The sequence below is a fragment of the Panthera tigris genome, chromosome D2 (genome assembly GCF_018350195.1).
Source record: "Panthera tigris isolate Pti1 chromosome D2, P.tigris_Pti1_mat1.1, whole genome shotgun sequence".
NCBI classification, from domain to species: domain Eukaryota; kingdom Metazoa; phylum Chordata; class Mammalia; order Carnivora; family Felidae; genus Panthera; species Panthera tigris.
The window spans coordinates 5,425,224-5,445,677 of NC_056670.1; the positions used below are offsets into that span (position 1 = coordinate 5,425,224).

General features: G+C 42.4%; 1 protein-coding gene and 1 long non-coding RNA gene across 4 annotated transcripts in view; both read right to left on the reverse strand.

Annotated features, from left to right (window-relative positions):
* PRKG1 (protein kinase cGMP-dependent 1) overlaps positions 1 to 20,454 on the reverse strand; it is a 1,248,331-nt gene that overhangs the window by 512,518 nt on the left and 715,359 nt on the right. The gene's annotated exons all lie outside the window — the stretch shown is intronic.
* Positions 1,777 to 2,577, reverse strand: LOC122231722. The gene is made up of 2 exons (XR_006208960.1): positions 2,248 to 2,577; positions 1,777 to 2,105 (listed from the first exon to the last, which is right to left on the reverse strand). It is a non-coding gene; the product is annotated as an uncharacterized LOC122231722 (long non-coding RNA).

Here is a 20,454-nt window from a genome sequence, read left to right on the forward strand (position 1 = left end):
ATATATATATATGTATATGAATAAATAAACTTTAAAAAAATTTCGAAAAAAACCACTGCAGTTTAGTAGACATGAGATCACAGGTGAGTTACTTAATATTCTGAGCTTTTCTCCTGTCGGTTCTAAGATAAGATAATAGCATCTGCCTCACAGGACTGTTGTGAGAAATGATGAGAAGTAAACAAAGAAATGAACAATGGGAAGTCCCGGAAAAATGATGAAATGATGATATCATTACTACTTGTGTTTCTCTCTTCTTGCCCATATCTTCAAAATATCTCAGCACCATTAAAAATACCATATATCAGCTTATACTATGAGAGCATTCACCCAAAAAACACAAATGAATCACAGATACATATGTACGTGTGCATACATTTGCTATTAAAAGGGAGGAAAGAGTCCCAGAAATATTTTCATGTTTCTGAAAGCATTAATATATGCTGTAAAAGAACTAATGTTATATTGGATGCTTTTTGCACCTTGAATGTATTAAGTGGTATATTATTATTTTTATTTTTTTAAGTTTATTTATTTGTTGAGAGAGAAAAAGAGAGAGAACGCAGGAGAGCAGGGAGAGGGTCAGAGAGACAGAATCCCAAGGCTCTGTGCTGTCAGCGTGGAGCCCGACGCAGGGCTTGAACTCATGAACAGGGATCATAGCGTGAGCTGAAACGAAGAGTCGGACGCTTAACCGCCTGAGCCACCCAGGTGTCCCAGTACATTATGATTTTTTAAACATCACGGCACCTCATAAGGTAGTTTGATAAGTTAACACAGGTAAAACGATTGTGAAAAATATTTTCCCAAGGATTAGCTGGGTATTTTCAAAATGACTGGTCTCTTAAATCCTACTTCCAGTTCTCATCGTCTTCAGAAGGTTTTGCTGACAGTTGAGAAAATGTACCTAATTTTCGTCAAACACACAACTGTCTTACTAACACTTCTATGGAGATAGACCGGTAAGAGTCTACTTGGTTACAAGGATGCCGCTCCCTTACCTGCCTGGAGGTTTGAAGATAAAATCTCAAAATCTCTTCGCTGGACCGCGGTGTGAAACTCCTCTCCGGTCCTTTTTCACAAAACCACGCAGGAGGTAGCTGTTTTGCAAATTAACCTTTCACGAAGCTCTCTAGGGATCGATGTCCTGGTGTCAGCCCCCAAACACGCTCGATCTCTAAGACAACCGGAGGATCCGTGATTAATGCGACTTGGTGTTTTTCCTCGCCTTTACTGTACCCATCAGCAGTGCTTACCGCCCCACTTGCAGTAAGTGGCTGCCTTAAAAGCTCAAAAACGTCTCGCCATAAAGAAAGAAAGGGCATCTGTTTTTCCTCCAGACGTAAGAAATGTTTGTCCCGTTCAAACGAGACAAACGCACGCAGAGTACTGATGTAGGAAACCAGATCACTGTTCTCCATAAGGGTGTGGCAAAATTAGACTGAGGGACCCTTGGGGCAACACCGTGGGCGGCGGTGAGAAGGGGTCCTGGGCTCAATCTTGGCTCTGGGTCTCTAACTGGAAACCAGACTTCCTAGACAAGGTGTCCCGATCCAGCGTGCAAGGCTCTAAGTCCGGGCTCTTGTACGTGAGGAGCTTCCTGACACCGGCTGTCACTCAGCAACCAGCGCTCAGCCCTCCTGGCATCAGAATGAGGACAGTAGAACCCACCTGACAGCGGCTGGGGCAATTACATGAGGATCTGTGGCCTGGGACATAGTAAAAGTGCAATAAATGTTAGCTTACGTATTTGTATAGTATCGTCAGTATAAGCACTATCACTACAACCATCGCTTTATTCTGAAGACAAGACAAAACAAAACTTGGGCGGCAAGAAATACACAAGTGGAGAAGTCCAGCAGGAAGAACGGGAAAGGTACGACGATCACGCGGACGCCGAAAAGAGCACCACAAAAATTAATCAGTTAATTAAAATGTTGGTTGAAGTCCCTTTTCAGCCGACCAAAAAGACTAAGGAGCCGTTCTCTAAATTGCGTCAGTTTTCATTCCGCCTAATACTCAGCACGATCGCAAGTCAGAAATCTCAAGCCTTTCGTTTGAATTTGCTGAGAACCACGCGATCTTCAGTGATTCAAGATCTGAACCTGGGAGGTCAAAAAAGGAAAGCACAGGTGGACGTATGAAAAGGAGATCAAGGTGTGGGGAGTACTGGCAGAGTAAGAGAGAGGGAGAGCAGAGAGGAAAGTGAGTGTTTTGAGCAGTAATCTAAATACAAAGAGATCCCACCTCGGGCTCCTTGGGAAGACTTGACAGAGGCAGGCGACAGACAGGGGGCCTCCTGGCCGCCTGGTGCTGGCTTCCCCTTGGGGATTGTCACCTGTGGTTATTTCCAAGCTGCTGCGCTCCAGGGAAGGTGGCTGAAAGGTGAGCCCTACACACGCAGGCAGCCCACCCGTGGGGAGTCCATCTGAGTTCCGGACTCCACCTCCAGGGGGCTCCCGGCACCCCCGTCTGGGGCCAAAAAACGCACAGCAGCCCTGCTCCCGTGACTGCCCCCAACGTCTCTCTCCAAACGGACTGTGCACTGAAAAGGAATCTGAGACGCGGCTCCTAACGAACGTCTGGCTGCTCCGGCTTTCAGAGCAAGAGGTGCCGGTCGCTGCGGCCTCTCCTTCCCCCAGAGCGCAGCGGAGAACCTTCCCGGCGGGTGTCCAATCTCGCAGCTCGCGTCTGCATCACTCTTCTCTGGGTGACCTCTCCACACTTTGGCTTCGCCTACCACGCGAAGACGTGCCGCCTCGCAGATCTCCCCCGGGCTCCAGGCCGAGATACGCTAAGTCCTTCCGGAACTTTCTCCCCCGACGGACTTCCTCCGCTTCCCTGCAGCTCACCCCAAACGCAACGCGACCCCAGGAAAAGGCATCACCCACCACACCTCCACCCTGCCCCTCCGTTCTGACCTCTTGGGGCATTACACCAGCTAACCAGGTCCAGCCATGGGTGAGAGTCTTAACCTCTCCCTTACTTCCCGTATCCGACTGGTCCTCAAAACTTCATTCTGTGTAATAACCATCTCTGTAGTCTGCAACTCTTTACCCATTAGGAGCTAAAATCTCTAGAGGACCATCTGTTTCCCAAAGTTCATGCAATTATAACTTCCAGGGAGACGAGTTTATTGAGCTCAGAACACCGATCTTTACAGATCACTTACAGTTCACTCCGTTTCTTCCTGCCTCCAAGCTCTTGATCTGTCACTGGCAGATAGCATTTTTGTCCCAAAGACCCGTTTCAAACAGGTCTTACGAGATTAGCTAGAAAGTTGGCACTGCGAGCTCCTGAGTTGGGAGTAAGAAGTAAGCACAAAGAACTTCTTTTTTTTTGTATTTATTATCTACAGGCTCAAATTAAATATAGCTTATAATAAGTCTGTCAGTGCCATTCTGCATAATTAGTCTGAACTCTGGCACTCGTAAGCCTGTTAATACAGAGCTGCCAATAGTAATGAATTGAAACGGAGTGCGTGATGCATATTTTCAAATTACAGCAATTGAAATATGCATAAAAATGTACAAAACATCACACCTGGATTGACTCAGTAATTTGTCCCAGTAATTATTTCTGTAATGTCCCTTTTTTTTCCTCTACAAAAGGTTTCATTCGGAGCCATACCCCCTTGTTTCCCAACATCAAATTAAAAATAACAGGGCTAATAAGTCACCTACACTAAGAAACTGAGCATTGCCAAGGAAGGGCTGTGGTGTCACGTCTGGGTGAGCAAGGGGGTCTAAGGGCTTGGGTCTGTCTGTATCTTCCCACCATTTAGGACACGCGAGAAAAGTAGAGTGCAGTACCCGAGGCGGCTCTCACGTCTCACTCCTTTGGACAAGCCAGCTTAGCCAATGCGAAGGTTCTCAGCTAAAAGAACGGAGATAGCGTTGTAGCACTATGCATATTCTCTTGATTCGGGAAAACAGCACGGTGCGGAGATGCTACTCTCCTGTAGCAGGTTCCTACAGGGTGGTCTGGGGTCCACGGTGTACGCAACTATCTTCCAAGCAATCATAAGTCATGACGTGCCCTGGCCATGCTTATCCTCTCGCGAGTACGCAGTGGTTTTGCAGAAACTCCATGATCTGTGATATCACGACAGCTTGAACGAGTGCACAGGAGGATCCAGCTGTCTCCTATCAAGCCAGATGTTACAGCGATTTGCAGAACATAAAAACAATGCCACTCATCATAAAATTCTGTTTGGGATAAAGAATATTTCCCCTGAAAATATGTTATTAAGTTAACTCTAATAGGTTTATTTTTTAATCATATAAATAAATAATTATTACAAAAATGTCCCCATTTTAGCTATCATCTATATAAACAAAAGCCTTCTGGGGGCCACAATAATTTTTAAGACTGTAAAAGCCTCCAGAGATCAAAAAGATTGGGAACCACTGTGCAAGTGGCTTTTTGAAGTGTGCAACTTGAGCAGAGATTAAGGATTACATCCTCTGTGACTGTCCTCTGAGGTCCTTTTCCAGCTTTCCTTTTCTTGGCTACAAAACTCCCCTCCTGTCTTCCTTGACCCGGCTAAGTCAATTCAATTTCCAGTTAAATTAATTCAACAGTTATTTCCTCGGAGGCCGTTAGGAGCCATACCCATGGAGATGGGCACTCTTGGGGATCCAAAAGCTCAAAGAGGTTATAATAACCCGAGGAGAGACGTCCACATGGCAAAGATAGACAGTGATACAGAGTCATAAGTCATTCAGTACCAGAGTGAATAACACGAACAGTGAACACCGTTAGCTTTGAGAAGAGGGCAACGTGGCCAGGGGCTTGGGAGGACAAATCTTTGTCAACGAAGCAATGTCCTTATTTATCCGTTCTCTATCTGTTTACCAAATGGAAAAATGCACACAGGGTGAGTAGAAAAACAATAAACAGACAATGAAATTGGGATGCACAGAAAATATGAGTAGAAAGGTAAAAAATGAAGCCAAAGATGAAGCTATAGTAATAATGATAATAATAATAATAATAATAATAATAATAATAATAATGTTGAGGTCTAGGAGCAGTTTCATAACCTGCAGGGACTGGTGCAAAATGAGAATGCAAAAAATTAGGTATTTGAGGATAGCAACAAGTGCCAGGCCCTTGTAAGTGCGGACCCCAGTGTGAGGGTACACAGAGCCGAGCTGGCCCAAGGATGTCCTTCTAGGTTGCGGATGCTCGGTCTCAGATCTGGCTTTACAGTGACTCAGAAGGCAAAGCCAAGAGGGAAGTGCAATCCGTTTGAAAATTCCCTGTGTTCCTTACTCAGAAGATTGCCCTGAAGAGTGATCAGAATTACATCAGAGAAGAATTGAAAATTCCCAGTGTTTCTTACTCTGAAAATGCCACGAGAAGTGATCAGAATTACATCAGAGCAGAACGTTAACCTTTTCTAAAAAGGAGATGGGAGAAATTGGAGGTTATTTCATCTAAACCCTTTCGTATCTTAGCGCGAGAAATGGAGTCCCAGAGGTGCCATGTGGTTCGACAAGAGACACAAAGAGTCCCAGATGAAGGTGAAATTAAAGCCGGGGCAGGGCTCTCTTCTGCCCATGCCCCCTGTTCATTGCCACCAGGTATATAACAACCAGAGACACAGCACGCATTGTTAACACTTGGTGCGCCCCGTGCATTGCTTCACACACCCAGTTCTTGCAACCACTTTACGGGGGAACGATTACACAAAAAGAAACGTAGAACAATTACATAACTTGCCCCACGTCGTGCTGTTAGAATGTGAACTTGGGCAATATGCCTCCTGCCCTTCTACTATTTCCCACCTTTCTCTCTGTTCTGCTAGACATAAGTGCCGAAGCATCCTTCTGAAGGACTAAACCCATCCACGGATTCAGAAAACAGAAAGAAACCCTGGATACTGTTTTTCTAGTCCAGCCCCTCATTGTACAAATAAGCAAACTGAGGGCAAGAGCAGGATACATAACTTACTGAGATCACCAGCAGGAGACTGGCAAACTGTGACCAATGCTCATAAATGCATTTTCCCCAAGTTTACTCTGCATCAGAATAATCCCGGGAGAATCCCGGGTCCCCTCTCAGACCAGAAGTCCAGATTTCTTGGGACCAGGGCGCGAACCCCAGGCTTTTCCTTTCCTCTTTTTAAATTTTTTTAATGTTTATTTATTGTTGAGAAAGAGAGAGACAGAGCATGAGCAGGGGAAGGGCAGAGAGAGGGAGACGCAGAATCGGAAACAGGCTCCAGGCTCCGCGTCAGCGCAGAGCCCGACGTGGGGCTCGAACCCACAAACCGTGAGATCATGACCTGAGCCAAAGTCAGATGCTCAACCGAATGAGCCACCCAGGCGTCCCAGAACCAGAGGCTTTTCTAATAGCTCCACAGGTGATACACAGCAGATAGCCAGGTACCAGTCAGTGAGCTGAGCTGGGGTGACGCCCCTGCCCCAAGGTCTCCACTCACCCCCTCCACACCGATCACACCCACCCCTTTCTGTAGCTGGCACTCATGCAAATCACAACACGGCTCCTGTCATACGGTATCTCTGAAGTAGACTGAAATCAATAAACCAGACAGAACCAAAAGTCAATACCTTAATTCTCTGCGATCTGTTTTTGGTAGACGACAGGCATTTTCAAAAAGGATGGATCGAAATAAATAATAGGAGGCAGAGACCGATGTGCTTTTGAAGGTGCAAGAGTCACACAGTGGAAGGTAAGAAAGTGTGGGGACTGTGGTTGTGCAAAATAGGAGGCGTATGGAAAAGTAACCTGCCGGGGAAGACAGTGAGGGCTGGCAGAGGCTGCAAAGACCCCACCTCCGTCCGAAGCCAGAAGACACCCAAGCTTCCGGGTCCTGATGGCGGTTCCTCCAAATGCACAGTGATCCAATTTGTGGTGGCTTGTGGGCTGAGAGTACACATGCCAATAAACTTCAAATACGCTTATTGGCAGACAATCTTAAAGAGTCATTCACCATCTAGACAACAGGACGTGAACTAAGCATTTAGAGGTGGCGAACTGATACCTGAAATTTATTTTGAAAATGTATCAAAAGTAAGATGGTTTTCTGGATGGGCAGAGGGATGGATGGAGGGATACACCTATGATAAAACAGGTAGAGAGTAAAAGGTCAGAGGGAAAACCTACATGGTGCATCTACGGGTGTCGACCTTAAACTCCTGTCAACTTTGCCGTAATTTGGAAAATTCTCGTAATAAAGTATCAGAGGGGAAACGTGTTTCATAAAAGTAGCCCAAGAAAGATAGCGTTGTGTCTGCAGCCTGGAAACCTCTGTACTTAGAAACAAAATTAAGACTTGGCTCCATAGCTAAACAGTTTAAAGTTGGAGGGGAAAAATTAAGTTTATTCCTCATGCATTCCTTAGAAGCAGCTTCTTCTCATCCACTGGTACCCAAGTTTGTTCCTTCCCCTCTGGAGGAAAAACAGGACACTGGGGTTTCACACCAGGAAAATCAATTTCCTCCCACAAAAGACAGAACTAATTGGGGTAGAAAATTATCATTTACTCCTTATTAATAAAGTCCTCATGGATTATCTATAAATAAAGTGTACATTAGGCTCAGATGGCCGCTCCTGGTTTCAGTCCCAACCCAAGGATTTAGAAAATCAAATCTGGGCAAGGAACTTTCTTTTTTACACTGATTTCCAAGAAACAAATGTAGTAAAGAACACACAAAGACAGCTAATCTGTCTGGAGACGAACAGTTCATTTCTTCCTGGTTCCGACCCCCAGCTCCTAAAGGCTGCCTTCCAGGCTGGGATCCCAGTGTGCATGCCTCATTCTGCCTTTACAATTCCTGAATTCCTGCCCAAACACTCCCTACCTGGAGAAGCCCAAGATTTCCTTGGGCATCTCAAGAGCCCCAGCACAAATGGAATGACCACCAGCACTTTCCAGAGAATACTTTTCCTGACCCCTGAGCACATAACACACTATGAAAGGGGCTTCATTCTTTTAAACAGGCCTATATATTTCTGTGGCGGAAGGTGACCGACAAGGCGAATGCAACAAGAGCTCATTTTCAGATAAGACTGAATTCTTTCTTCCTTTTAAATTAGTATTGAACTCTTGGGTAAAGAAGAGGAATGGCCATAATTGATACAGATTTATTCTGTTTTAGGAGACAGTGTTTCCTACTTCTTGGATTATTTTAGTTCATACTTATCTTGACTTACCATCCATTAGTGAAAAATTAGAGCTTTTCCTTACAATAACTCCTTTTATTTATTTATTATTGTTATTCTTTAATGTTTTTATTATTTCTTTTTGAGAGACAGAGGGTGAGCAGGGGAGGAGCAGAGAGAGAGGGAGACACAGAATCTGAAGCAGGCTCCAGGCTCCGAGGTGTCAGCACAGAGCCCGACGCGGGGCTCGAACTCACAGACCGCCAGATCATGACCTAAGCCGAAGTCGGACACTTAACCGACTGAGCCACCCAGGTGCCCCAGAATAACTCGTTTTATTAACTCCATCCTTCAACTAAGAAGGAATCAAATGTCTTAGCATCCATTTGCTTTGTGTTGCACATTCCTTCTCAACACCTATGTTTAATTCAACATTATACCGATCTATCTAATAGTTACTTTTACAATGATTTCATCAATTGTGCCTATGTAAGGAAGCTCTATAAAAACCAAATAAAAACCAGGGTTCACAGAGCTTCCTGGCTGGTGAACACAGAGATTTCAGCAGAGTGGCCCTCTTGGTGAGGGAATGGAAAAGCCGAGCCCCTCCCGCATACCTCGCCCTCTGCCTCTCTTCCATCTGGCTGTTGCTGCGTTTCAATCTTTTATAATAAACCAGCCATCTAGTAAGTCAACTGTTTCCTAAATTCTGTGAGCAGCTCTAGTAAATTCATCAAATTAACCAAATCAAGGAGGGGGTTGTAAAACCTCCAACTTATACCTGGTTGGTCAAAAGCACTGGTAATAACCTGGGCTTGCGTTGGCATCTGAATTTGGGGCAAAGGGTCAATTGTGTGACTGAGGACTTAGCCTATGGAATCTAAAGATACAGGTGTGAGTGCCAGAATTGAGCTGAACTGAAGGATGCCCAGCACATGCTGGAGAAAATCCGCCCCAACACACGCGCGGGCACACACACACACACACACACACACACACACAGCACACACCCTTTGGAATTGGTGGTTTAAAATTTTAGGTTTAAAATGCCAGTAGCACGATTGTGTACAATAAAAAGAAAATAATTAATTGCTAATGCATTTAAAAGGTGGGGAGAAAAAGAAAAAAAAAATCTGTCCACAAGAATCTGTTATAGATAGAACTTACTGATCAGAATGCTCCGAAATAAATACAGAATAGTAACAACACTATTTAACAGCTGGAGTTCGTGGGATTTTTTTTTCCTTACTAATAACCTAAAGTATTAGTATTTTCTAACTTCAGACATGTTGGAACTATCACTAACATTAGAAGTTAAACCTTGGGGTAGAGTGGGAGAGAGCCAAAGCATAAGAGACTGTTAAACACTGAGAACAAACTGAGGGTTGATGGGGGGTGGGAGGGAGGGGAGGGTGGGTGATGGGTCTTGAGGAGGGCACCTTTTGGGATGAGCACTGGGTGTTGTATGGAAACCAATTTGACAATAAACTTCATATATTGAAAAAAAATTAAAAAAAAAAAAAAGAAGTTAAACCTTGGGGACCCAGAAAGAAAAAAATATTATATAACTACTAAGGGTCCTGAGGTACTCAAAATATAAACTGAAATTACTACAATATCAAAATTATAGCATCATGGCTTTTGACAGCTCACCTATTATACTGGTGACCTATCCACTCATGGCTGAGCTTAGTATCGATTTGTTTACTGTACCCTGTTCCTGTAAGGCCAAAACCTCTACTCTGTCTGTTATTGGAATCCTTTTTATCAAATCATCCTCAGCAAAAAGGACTCCTGGTTCTTAGACTCTACCTCTTAAAGACACTTGAGGGAGATAAAGTGACCACTCAGCACTCACTTGCTTTTCAACACTATGTTATGTCAGGAAGTAAAAAGGCAAAATATAGGATCATAATAAATCTCAGATTAATGGTCCATCTGGTAGTGATGTCAAGGAGAACCCTGTAGAAGAATGTTTGCCTCCTCAACAAAACCTACTAAAATCCTACTAAAACCTCCTAAAAATCCTACTCTCCTCTAGCTAGGGCTTTCCTTCAGCATTCAAAAATTGCCTTGAGTTTATATATTTCTAGTATATAATGAATCAGGACTTGTACCCGTAGAAGTTACTTTGCATCTAGTAAAGCACCCTTTCTTATAATTTCTAGTAAGATGAGATCTTCCACGTCTCAAATTCTATTACTTTGTGGGCTTGGTGAGCAGTTTGTGTTCATTCTTCTCACCTTCAATTTCACTATCAACCCAGTAAAATCTAACTTCCAACATCACTTGGCAGAATCTGCTTTCACAAAGATCGTCAATAATTTCTAGTTTCCAAATCAAAATAGGTTTTTCATCAGTACTTCTATTATAAGACGTTTCTGTTGAATGCGATCATGCCTTCTCTATCAAAAGACAATGTGCCTGACTTTCTTGAAATCTCACCTTTCTGGGTCTCTGTACCCCACCTGACTGTCCTTCTGATGTTACTCTTCATTCCAGTCCTTTGTCAATCATCAGATGTCCGTGCCAAGGGTTCCATTCTTAGCCTTTGCCTATTTACTGCTTTCCCGAATCTGTACCTCCAACGCAGACTTCTCTGTTGGGTTACGAACATATATATCCTATTTTCTGTCATTTATATGCATATAGGCACAGACACTGTAACTCCTGCTTTTATTCAAATCCATTTTCATATCTAGCTTCCTTTCTCCACTTGATTCTCTACAACTAGAAAACTGAATACTGGGAGCCCTGAAAATCTTGCTAAATGTCTCCAACTCTAGGCCCCCCTCTTCAGGCCCATTCACTCTGTTGGGGTTTCAAGAGACATTCTAGAGACATGGTCTATGAAGATGATCTGCATCAGAAGTACCAAAAGTGGGGACGCAATAAAAATGCAGAAACCAATTTGCTTTTGGTTTGTAAAAAGTTAAGATTTGACTGAATACCATCTGGTCTAGATCATTTGTAAAAGATTTTAAATTAAAAGCTTAGTTCCAAACATGGAATAGTCCATTTCTTTGTTTCAAACTGCTCATTTAGTTATTTTGGGAACGATTTCTTCCCAAACTAATTAACAACTAAATGATTACTAACTCTCAATATAAACCTTATCAAAACAGTTTTGAAAGATGAAATACATTTCGTCCTCTTGACCATATATCTATTTACCTTTTCAAATTTGAATATGTGGGTTGTGATCAGAATTTAAATAAGACTAGTAACTTTGTTTTAGACATATATGTGTGTATGTAATGGATAGAAATATACATATATATTTTTTTTTCTTTTTTTTTTAATTTGAGAGAGAGAGAGACAGAGAGCGTGCACGCATGTGAGCAGGGGAGAGGGGCAGAGGGAGAGAGAGAGAATCTTAGGCAGGCTTCACGCTCAGCACTGGTTTAGTCCAACATGGGGCTCAATCCCACAACACTGGGACCATGACCTGAGCCAAAATCAAGAGTCAGACACTCGACCAACTGAGCCATCCAGGCGCCCCTGGATTGAGATATTTGAAAAGAAATGCACTGTGGTCTTTGTTTGGCCAAATGTTTGAAAGCCACTAGTTCAACCTATTGCAATACATCCTTTCACTAAAGAACACTTACCATATCAAATCTCTAAGCAAGCCAAAAAAAAAAAATAAATAAATGCTGTGCTTTTTTTCCTACTTCACATGAGCAAAGAGCAAAGTAACTCTCTGCAAGGTCAAAGTCTAAAATGTGTTTTGTGTAGACCCTTTCTTCTCAATCATCAGTAAAAATAAATTTCCCAATTGCCATTCATGTTTGCACTTCACTACTTTTGAAGGCCAGAGCCTTTGTAACATATTAAACAGTAAAAGTCATTAAGCCAGTACAAAGCAAGGCGAGGGCTGGCTGGAGGCTACAGGACCTGGGCTATCATTGCCCTGGGCGGAAGGGTGTGCCCTTGCCTGAGGACGAGCCCTTGCACGACCGCTTCTGGAACTTCAGCAGCGCCCTCTATCACCCTGCAAATCAAGCAGTTCTGCATTGTAGGGCACATTAGCCCCACCAGGCTAGTGAGCAGTCTGTAAAAAGGGGCCCTAATGTTCTCAAGCCATAGGATATATGAAACCAGAATGAACCCTAATGTACAGTATGGCCTTGAGGTGATAATGACATGCCAAGGTAGGCTCATTCATTTTAAGGATTAGATGCTCTGGTGGGGGATGTTGATAACAGGGGTGGGGGGTGTGTGAAAATGCACGTGTAGGGGCAGGAGGTACATGGGGACTCTCTGTACCCTCCCCCTCAATTCTGCTGTGAACTAAAACTTCTCTACAAAATAAAGTCTAGTATTTTTGTAAGGGGACTTCAAGTGTATTTGAAAACTGAATTCTCCTTTTCGATAACTAATGCTATAGTTTGCATTGCCTAGGGCCCCTCAATTTCCCTCATTCTTGCCAGAGCCTTTCAGATTATTTTATCATTCAGGACAAGCATCAGAAATAACAGGCAAGCCCACCTTTTCCCCCCAGCCCTGGGGAGAACGAACCCTCAGAGGGGGTTTGAGTTACAGATGTTTTGTCTCCCTCAGGACTTCTTTGTTTCCATTCCAGCCAAGCTTTAGCACATGAGCAAGAAATAGGATGTATGGGAAAAACTGACAAGGAGAAAAAGCTGAAGAGTTTCCACTGCTGAAAACAGACAGTTTCACACCTGCCTCGCTGGCATACAAGACTTCTTAAGTCATAAAGGTCTCAACACCCAGCAACCTTTCTGTGTCGCTGGATCGCCTCATCGGACACACAAGGCATCTCACTGCTGCTTTGGTTAGTGTTCTCCTCTCCCGTTTTAAGTCCGTGCCAAAGAGCGGATGGTCGCAGCTTTGTTTTAGAAGAAAATCAAATGATTTTCTGAGATTGTTCATTCTAAGAGGGGGGAAGGCAGTTCATACGCAGTTCGGAGGTACAACAGATTTAGTCGTATGTCGGATTGGGGGCATTTTCCCAGCCTTCCATGTGTGCTGACTGGTGACACACTGAGAACTCTATTTCTTTCTTGACATAAGGAAGCATCACCTTTTGATGGATGTGCTTAAAGTATATCTAAGCTCCTGGAGGTTGCCTTTCTTCCCGTTCCATTCCATGCCCCTGACACCCATTTTTGTTCATCGCTCTGGAATAACAATAGCTAGTGCTTATATAGCACCTTCTATATGCCCGGTAATATTTGGATCCATCCACATAATAACTTACTTAATCTTCATAACAACCCTATGAGACAGATACCCTGTAACATAAGGTAACATAAAATAACCCTAAAATGTCCTTGCTTCTCTGATAGCCTGTGAATTCCTTGAGGTTGGGGACTTCGTGTTTTTGCTGCTTTGTCGGTTGTAGATAGCACATTTCTGGACATGAGAATTTAAGGGAACTTCCTGTTTACTCAAGACAAAATATTCCCAGCCTGGTGTACTGACAGCCTACTAAAAAGAAACAGCTAGAGAATGGAATTATGGAATGTGTCAGGGTCCCAACCAAAGAGCAACTTATGAAGAAAAGGAGTGGGTGGGTGGGGGAACAACTTTCACCCCGTCAGCTCTTAGGGGATATCAGGCTGACTAAGGGGGCAAGGGAAGGATTGGACAGAGCCAGTTAAGCTTTGCAAACATAGTCTTCAAGTCCAGAAATCAAATAAGACCCCAGTGAAGAATCACTCGTATTCACAATACACATCAAAAGTAATTAATTTGGTAAACATTGCATCCTAACTGTGCCAATTACCTAGTACACAGCTTATCTCAACTCTCTGGTTAGAGTTAAAATAATCCAGTGGAAAGAATAAACATTTTTTTAAGTCTATTTATTTATTTTGAGAGAGAGGGAGAGAGCATGGGGTGGGGGGTGGAGAAAGGGGGAGAGAGAGAGAATCCCAAGCAGGTTCCTCATTGTCCGCACAGAGCCCACCCCGGGGCTCAGTCCCAGGAACTGTGAGATCATGACCTAAGCCGCAATCAGGAGTCAGGCCCTTAACCAACTGATCCACCCAGGTGCCCCAAGAAAACATTTTAGTATCAGAGAGAGCTAGCGTGGGTCAGATTTCAACTCTTGGACAAAATACTTAACTGCTCTTGGCCTTTCTCTCTCTCTTCTTTCGTCCCCCCACTCCTGCCACCAAAATGGGGTAGATCTACCCTGCAGAGTCATAGCAGGCATTATTAAATACACCGGCATATGCAAAATACAGGATCTGCAAGAGATGCTCTATAGACTGGTGACTACAACCATCAATGCGTCCTTTTTCCTCCTCCCTTCAATGGCCAACATCAAGCTACTCCTCGGCATGCATCTAAATTTCACTAGGCAAAGCCAGACGGAGAAAGACTACAATTTGGGTGTATTCAGTAACTTCCATTCTTAAGCTTAAAAGTGATTTCAGAACTCTATTGGTGCCAACAGAGCTTTTCATGCAACATCTTTCCTTTCCATTCCTTATTTTACCCTTGTCAGTGGAGGTGGTCACCACCTGCTCTTTCTTTTTCTTGTTCAGGCTTATCTGAGGCACTGTCCCTAAGCAATGTGAGAAGGCTGTAGAGACAGGATGATGAACATTTAGAAGGTATCACCCTCTGCAGCAGGGTGTCACGACAAGGCACCAACGTTGTGGCGTTCCTATACTAAAGGTATGCAACACATCTGCGATAAAGGGTTTTATTTCTTTGTACATAAAAGCAGAATAACTTTGCTATTTTTTTGTACCAGGCATATTTTTATGAGGTATTTTTTTTTTACTTAAAAAGTATTTTCCATAGATTCATAATATTTTCCCATTCAATTCTTTTGAAATTTATTTTAAAAATAATTTGGGGGCATTATAGGCAGTGTTTTCATTGGTTCATGAACAGAGAGACAAGTATAATTAAATAATTAGCACTTTCGCTCATCTGAGGGTGAAAGGAAATGTCACATTTAATGTGCTTCTGAGTGATGCAGGAATAGCATTCTATAGAGTCTACAGAAAGTTTCCCAGGTGAAATGTGCTATATGAAGCATGGAAAACAAGTTTCCAGAAGCATGACCTCTCTTTTCCTTCTATCTGGTTCAAATTTTAAACTCTGGAAAGAATATTTTTGAAGTAGGACAAAAGTCAATTATTCATCAAAGCAAGACTTTTAAATTGCCAAGAAGACAAATTGTCATTTCTGCTTTTCATTTTTGTTACACACGGCAATTTGGAGAGAAGTATTTATTTATCTCTGGGGGCACATGGACTTCTTCTGAATGAAGTTTCAAATTGGGCCACAGTATCAATATATTCATATTAATGAACGCTCTTTCAGGTCTCAGTATATTAAGATATAACAACTCCCTTGAAATTTAATTTCAAAAGGCAATAACATAGGTTTAAACCATCATTTACCCTTCGTCCCGTTACTCTACTAGGCTACATAAGTCCTATAGCCAGTTACCAACCCAATGAACTATCATCCTAATCTTGAGTTACGATGGAGGGTACAGACTTGAGATATTGCCTCTACTGTCATCTGAGAAGATGTGGTCTTTACTCAAGTAACAAAAGTCCCCATGCTGATGAGTGTACTTGGCCAAAGCAGAAGATTAATGTCAACAGAATCCCAGGTTCAACACATTAGGAGCCTGTTGGACTGACACACACTTACCCCTGCCTCCAGTTAACTTCTCAGTTCATCAGAATTATTACAATGCCTCAAAATATGTGCCTTTCAGACAGAGGATCAAAATAGGGAAGTCAAGTACGGTGACCACTCATACACAAACATTAAATGTTATTCAAACAAATTAACGGTCACAGGTTTTTCAACACCCATAGAGAGTAAAATGTCCAAAAACTGAAGCCATCACGTTTTCATGAGAGAAACAATGCCTAAACCAAGTGCTGGTTGAACCACAGGGCACATGTGATTTGGGCAAATCTTTCCACTTGGAGAGAAATAGAATAGGCAGAAGGGATTCTACTTTTTTACTTAACATGAACTACTTTTGTGTAAGGTTGAGATTTAACATTAAAGCAATCTTTAGCAGAGAGAAAAGTGAGATACATCTCTATGCCTATGAGTGCCTTTATAATCCTAGACTATCAACATCAAGAAAATGTAGATAAAGATGAATATATGCACGTATTCTTTTCATATCCCTCTACTGGCTCCATGAAGACAAAGTACAGTTTTATATAAAGAATAAATGCCTAGAGCTACAGGGCAGCCTGGATTTAAATATTTTTGCCTTAGAGGTACAACCTTTGAACGCTGGTAGAGTCATGTGTGAAATAGACACAACCCCATTTAGATCATGAGGTTGTTACAAGGTCTAGATAAATCACCCCATGTAATGATTCCCCTAAAACAGGAGATCTTTAATAAGTATTAACACAATATAAAAAAATAAATAGAGTTATGCAGTGCATTCCTTGAGGGGAGGGGTGATATTTTTACATTTTCCACAGAAACCAGGTTTGTTATCTTACAAATAAAAGGTAAAAAGGTAAAAGGTAAAATGTGTAAGGTTTGGATTCAAATAATAAAAATCACATAAAATATTTCCAGAGGGGAATGTTGATGGCAAACAGCCATAGCTGAAAACTATTTCATGAATAATTTACTGTGATCACTTGCATTGACACGAAAACGCTAAAGTATAATCCTGTCCTGAAGAAGGCAAAGCAAAAATGCATGCTTACAGCTAAACTACACATTAGAAATAGCAAAGGTGGCCCCTGGAGAAAATGCATCGTGTCAAATGACACGGTCATAGACTGAAGAATCAGTAAACCATCTGTGGTTGGTACTTAGAGTTCAGGTATCATACACGGATAACCTGATAGTATAAGAAAACACCGCTGGTTATGAGAACATCAGCCTCTATTCTGCCTGGGCTACAGAGCAGGTTAAAATATGTTGAAAGAAACCCAGATGCATATTAATTCAATTAGCAACAGATGGTAACAAAGCGTGTAAGACTCATACACTGCAGAGAGCCTCCTTATACCGTATGCTCCATTTGGAGTGACAGAACCAAGGAACGATGTGCAGCATGGTGTGGTAAATAACGTGGATTGCCACAGCACTTCCCTACCAAAGATTTTTTTCTGGTTTTGGCTCTGGCTCTGAAGCATCTGTGAGAAACAGGGTCTCTGTTATTGGGGAATCACCCCCAAAGTCCCCTTTTAGATTCATTGTAGCTCCTGATCACTCTTTTGGCCCATCAATCTCCTTGATCTTGAAGTAGAGTTTTATTGATATTTATTGATATTGATATTGATATTTATTGAACAGCTAGCAACACCTGCCAGCAAAATATTGTGCTAGATACTATTTAGGACCAAAGAAGATGGTTACGTTTAAGCCACAGATCCCTGCCTGCCTTCATTTATTGACTTTTCATCCTTGTTAGATGCATCACTAACCACCATCTCACGGAACTTTAACTACATTCTAGCAGCACCATTTTTATCCATGAGGAGTGCACAGCTCCGAGAGATCAGGTCAAAACTTATATTCTACCAAGAGAGTATTGTTATAAACATTCATAATGAATTTTGGAATAAGAATATTGTAGTTTAAAGGATCTACTGGGTCACTTGCTAATTGTGCAACATTTGGCACACTGATCTTCACGGCATTGGCAGGATCAGGCATCCAGGGTTCTCCTGAACAGCCTTGGTTGACACTTACTGTTTTAGAGTAAGTGTGGATAGTGCCCCTTTTCAGTTTGGACCATCAATTATATAGCCATTCCATCCCCCCAAATCAGCTTCCTCAAGTGCAGACCAAGAAAAAGTACAACACTTTCCTTATACAAATATTGTTGAGCATCAATGTGGTGGATGAAGATAAAGCTCTTAGCACAAAATATGACACTTTATCAAAAAGGTGTTCTATTGTTTATCTTTATCATCATCATTATCACCATCACCATCATCACCACCATCATCAGCAGCAGCACCATCATCTAGTAAGCCAGGGTGAATGTGTTCTGGTATTTTAAGAGGTGAAAGACTAACTCCAGCAGGATCTGAAAAGCCTTGTGGATGGGACATCAGGTAGATGTGTCTATGTGTGGAGCAAGATGTGTAGAGGATCCAGCGTGGAAGGTATTAGAAACTGGAATTAGGGAGGCAGCTGGATGGCACAGCCGGTTGAGTATCCAACTCTTAATTTAGGCTCAGGTCATGATGTCATGGTTTGTGGGATTGAGACCGGAGTCGGGCTCTGCGCTAACAGCATGGAGCCTAATTGGGGTTCTCTCTCTCTCTCTGTCTCTCTCTCAAAATAAATAAACAAACATTTAAAAAAATAACTATAATTCATGACTGAATTATTGAGGGTCTGGTAGGTCAGGATGAAGAGTTTGGTCTCTTTTATTATATTTTCAGGGGAAATTAGTGAAGATTTCTGAAACGAAAATTGACATCATCATATCTATCTTCTAGGACACAATTCTTATCTCAGCATCTCCCCCACTGCCAGCTCATTCCCCACATTCTGTCACGGCCATCCCGTCTGCCACTGGGTCTTTCCTTGGCTGCTTGAAAATAGCACCATGTCTATGCCCCTCCCTCCATTCCCACCCGGAGCCTTGTCTCTGGCCACCACCATCTCCCATCTGTATGTTCCACCAGCCTAGGTCCTCACTGCTCCCCACTTATACTCTTATACCCCAACCTCAGTCTATTCACTACAGAGAAGCTAAAATCCTCCTTTTTGTGTGTTTCCTTAAAAAAGTTCTTTTGGGAATAATTTCAGATTTGCAGAAAAGTTATGAAGCTAATATGAGAATTCCTGAATACTCTTCACCCTACCTTTCCATTGTTACTATCTTCATAACCATGGTACCTTCATCAAAGCTGAGAAATGGGCACATTCCTACTGACTAAACTACAAACCGTATTTGAATTTCACCTATTTTTCCACTACTATCCGATCTCAAGATCCAATCCAGGATACCATGTTGTATTTAGTTGTTAGACCTCCACAGTCTTCTCTAACCCAAGACAGCTTTTTGGTCTTTGATTCTTCATGACCTTGACAGTTTTGAGGAGCCCTGGCCAGACGTTTTGTATAATATACCTCAATTTTTCTGTTTTCTCATGGTCATGGACTTGGGGGTGATTACAGAAGTGAAATGTCTTTCTCATCACACCTTATCAGGGGTGAATCTCTTAACCCATTCGGGATGCTATAACAAAATACCCCAGACCAGGAAGCTTATAAACAACAGAAATTTGTTTCCCATAGTTCTGGAGGCTGGAAGCCTGAGGTCAGGATACAAGTGTGGGTGGGTAAGGATCCTTTCTGGGTTGCTGACTTCTTGTTGAGTCAGCATATGGTAGAAGGGATGCCTCCTCTAATAAAGGTCCTAATACCCACAGAATTCACATAACTTACATCTGGTGATGTCAACCTTCATCACTAGATCTTTTTGTGTCTACGAGTTTCTCCACTCCAAAATTACTACTGTTTTTTTCCATTTTCTAGATTCTGTTCATTAGAAATAAGTCACTAAAGCCAGCCTACATTCAGGAGGAACTCAGAGGAAAGATCTACATTTATTGTTTGGAATTTATGTGTAAGAAATATGTGTCTCCTTTCCCTTATTTATTTATTCAATCATTTATTTAATTGTTTTAGACTAATGGGTACTTATTATCTAATATCCTTATTTTAAGTTTATTTATTTTGAGAGAGAGAGAGAGAGAGCCAGCCAGCAGGGGGAGGGGAAGAGAGAGAAAGAGGGGCAGGCTCCACGCTATCAGTACAGAGCCCAATGTGGGCTTAACCCCACAAACCGTGAGATCGTGACCTAAGCAGAAATCAAGAGTTAGTCACTTAATCGACTGAGCCACCCAGGCATCCCTATTATATAATATGCCTTTAAAAACACAGATCATATGCTAGCACTTGTCTGCCTTAAGTGCCCCAATGACTTCCCTTTACTCTAAATAAAACCCAAACGCCTCTGCAAAACTAGTGGACCCTCCCCGCCCATTAGCCTTTGCTTGAATTTGTCATATTGTTCCCTTGTTCTCACCTGGGGATAGGGAACTGCTTGGTCTCTGCCAGGAATGCTCTGATCTCTGACCTTTTGCATTCATGTCTCAGCTTAAAGGCCACCTATTCAGAGAAGCCTCTTTTGATGACATGCTCCAAAGTAACCCCAGTTAAAAACACTTATTCCCCTTAGACAGCACCTGTTTTAAGTGGAAATTATTACTATTTTAGTGATTCAGTTTATTGTTTGTTCCTTGCCCTGCCTCCCACTATAACGTAAGCCTTTTGAGAACAGGAACTTCATTTCACTGCACGTAGCACCCAGAA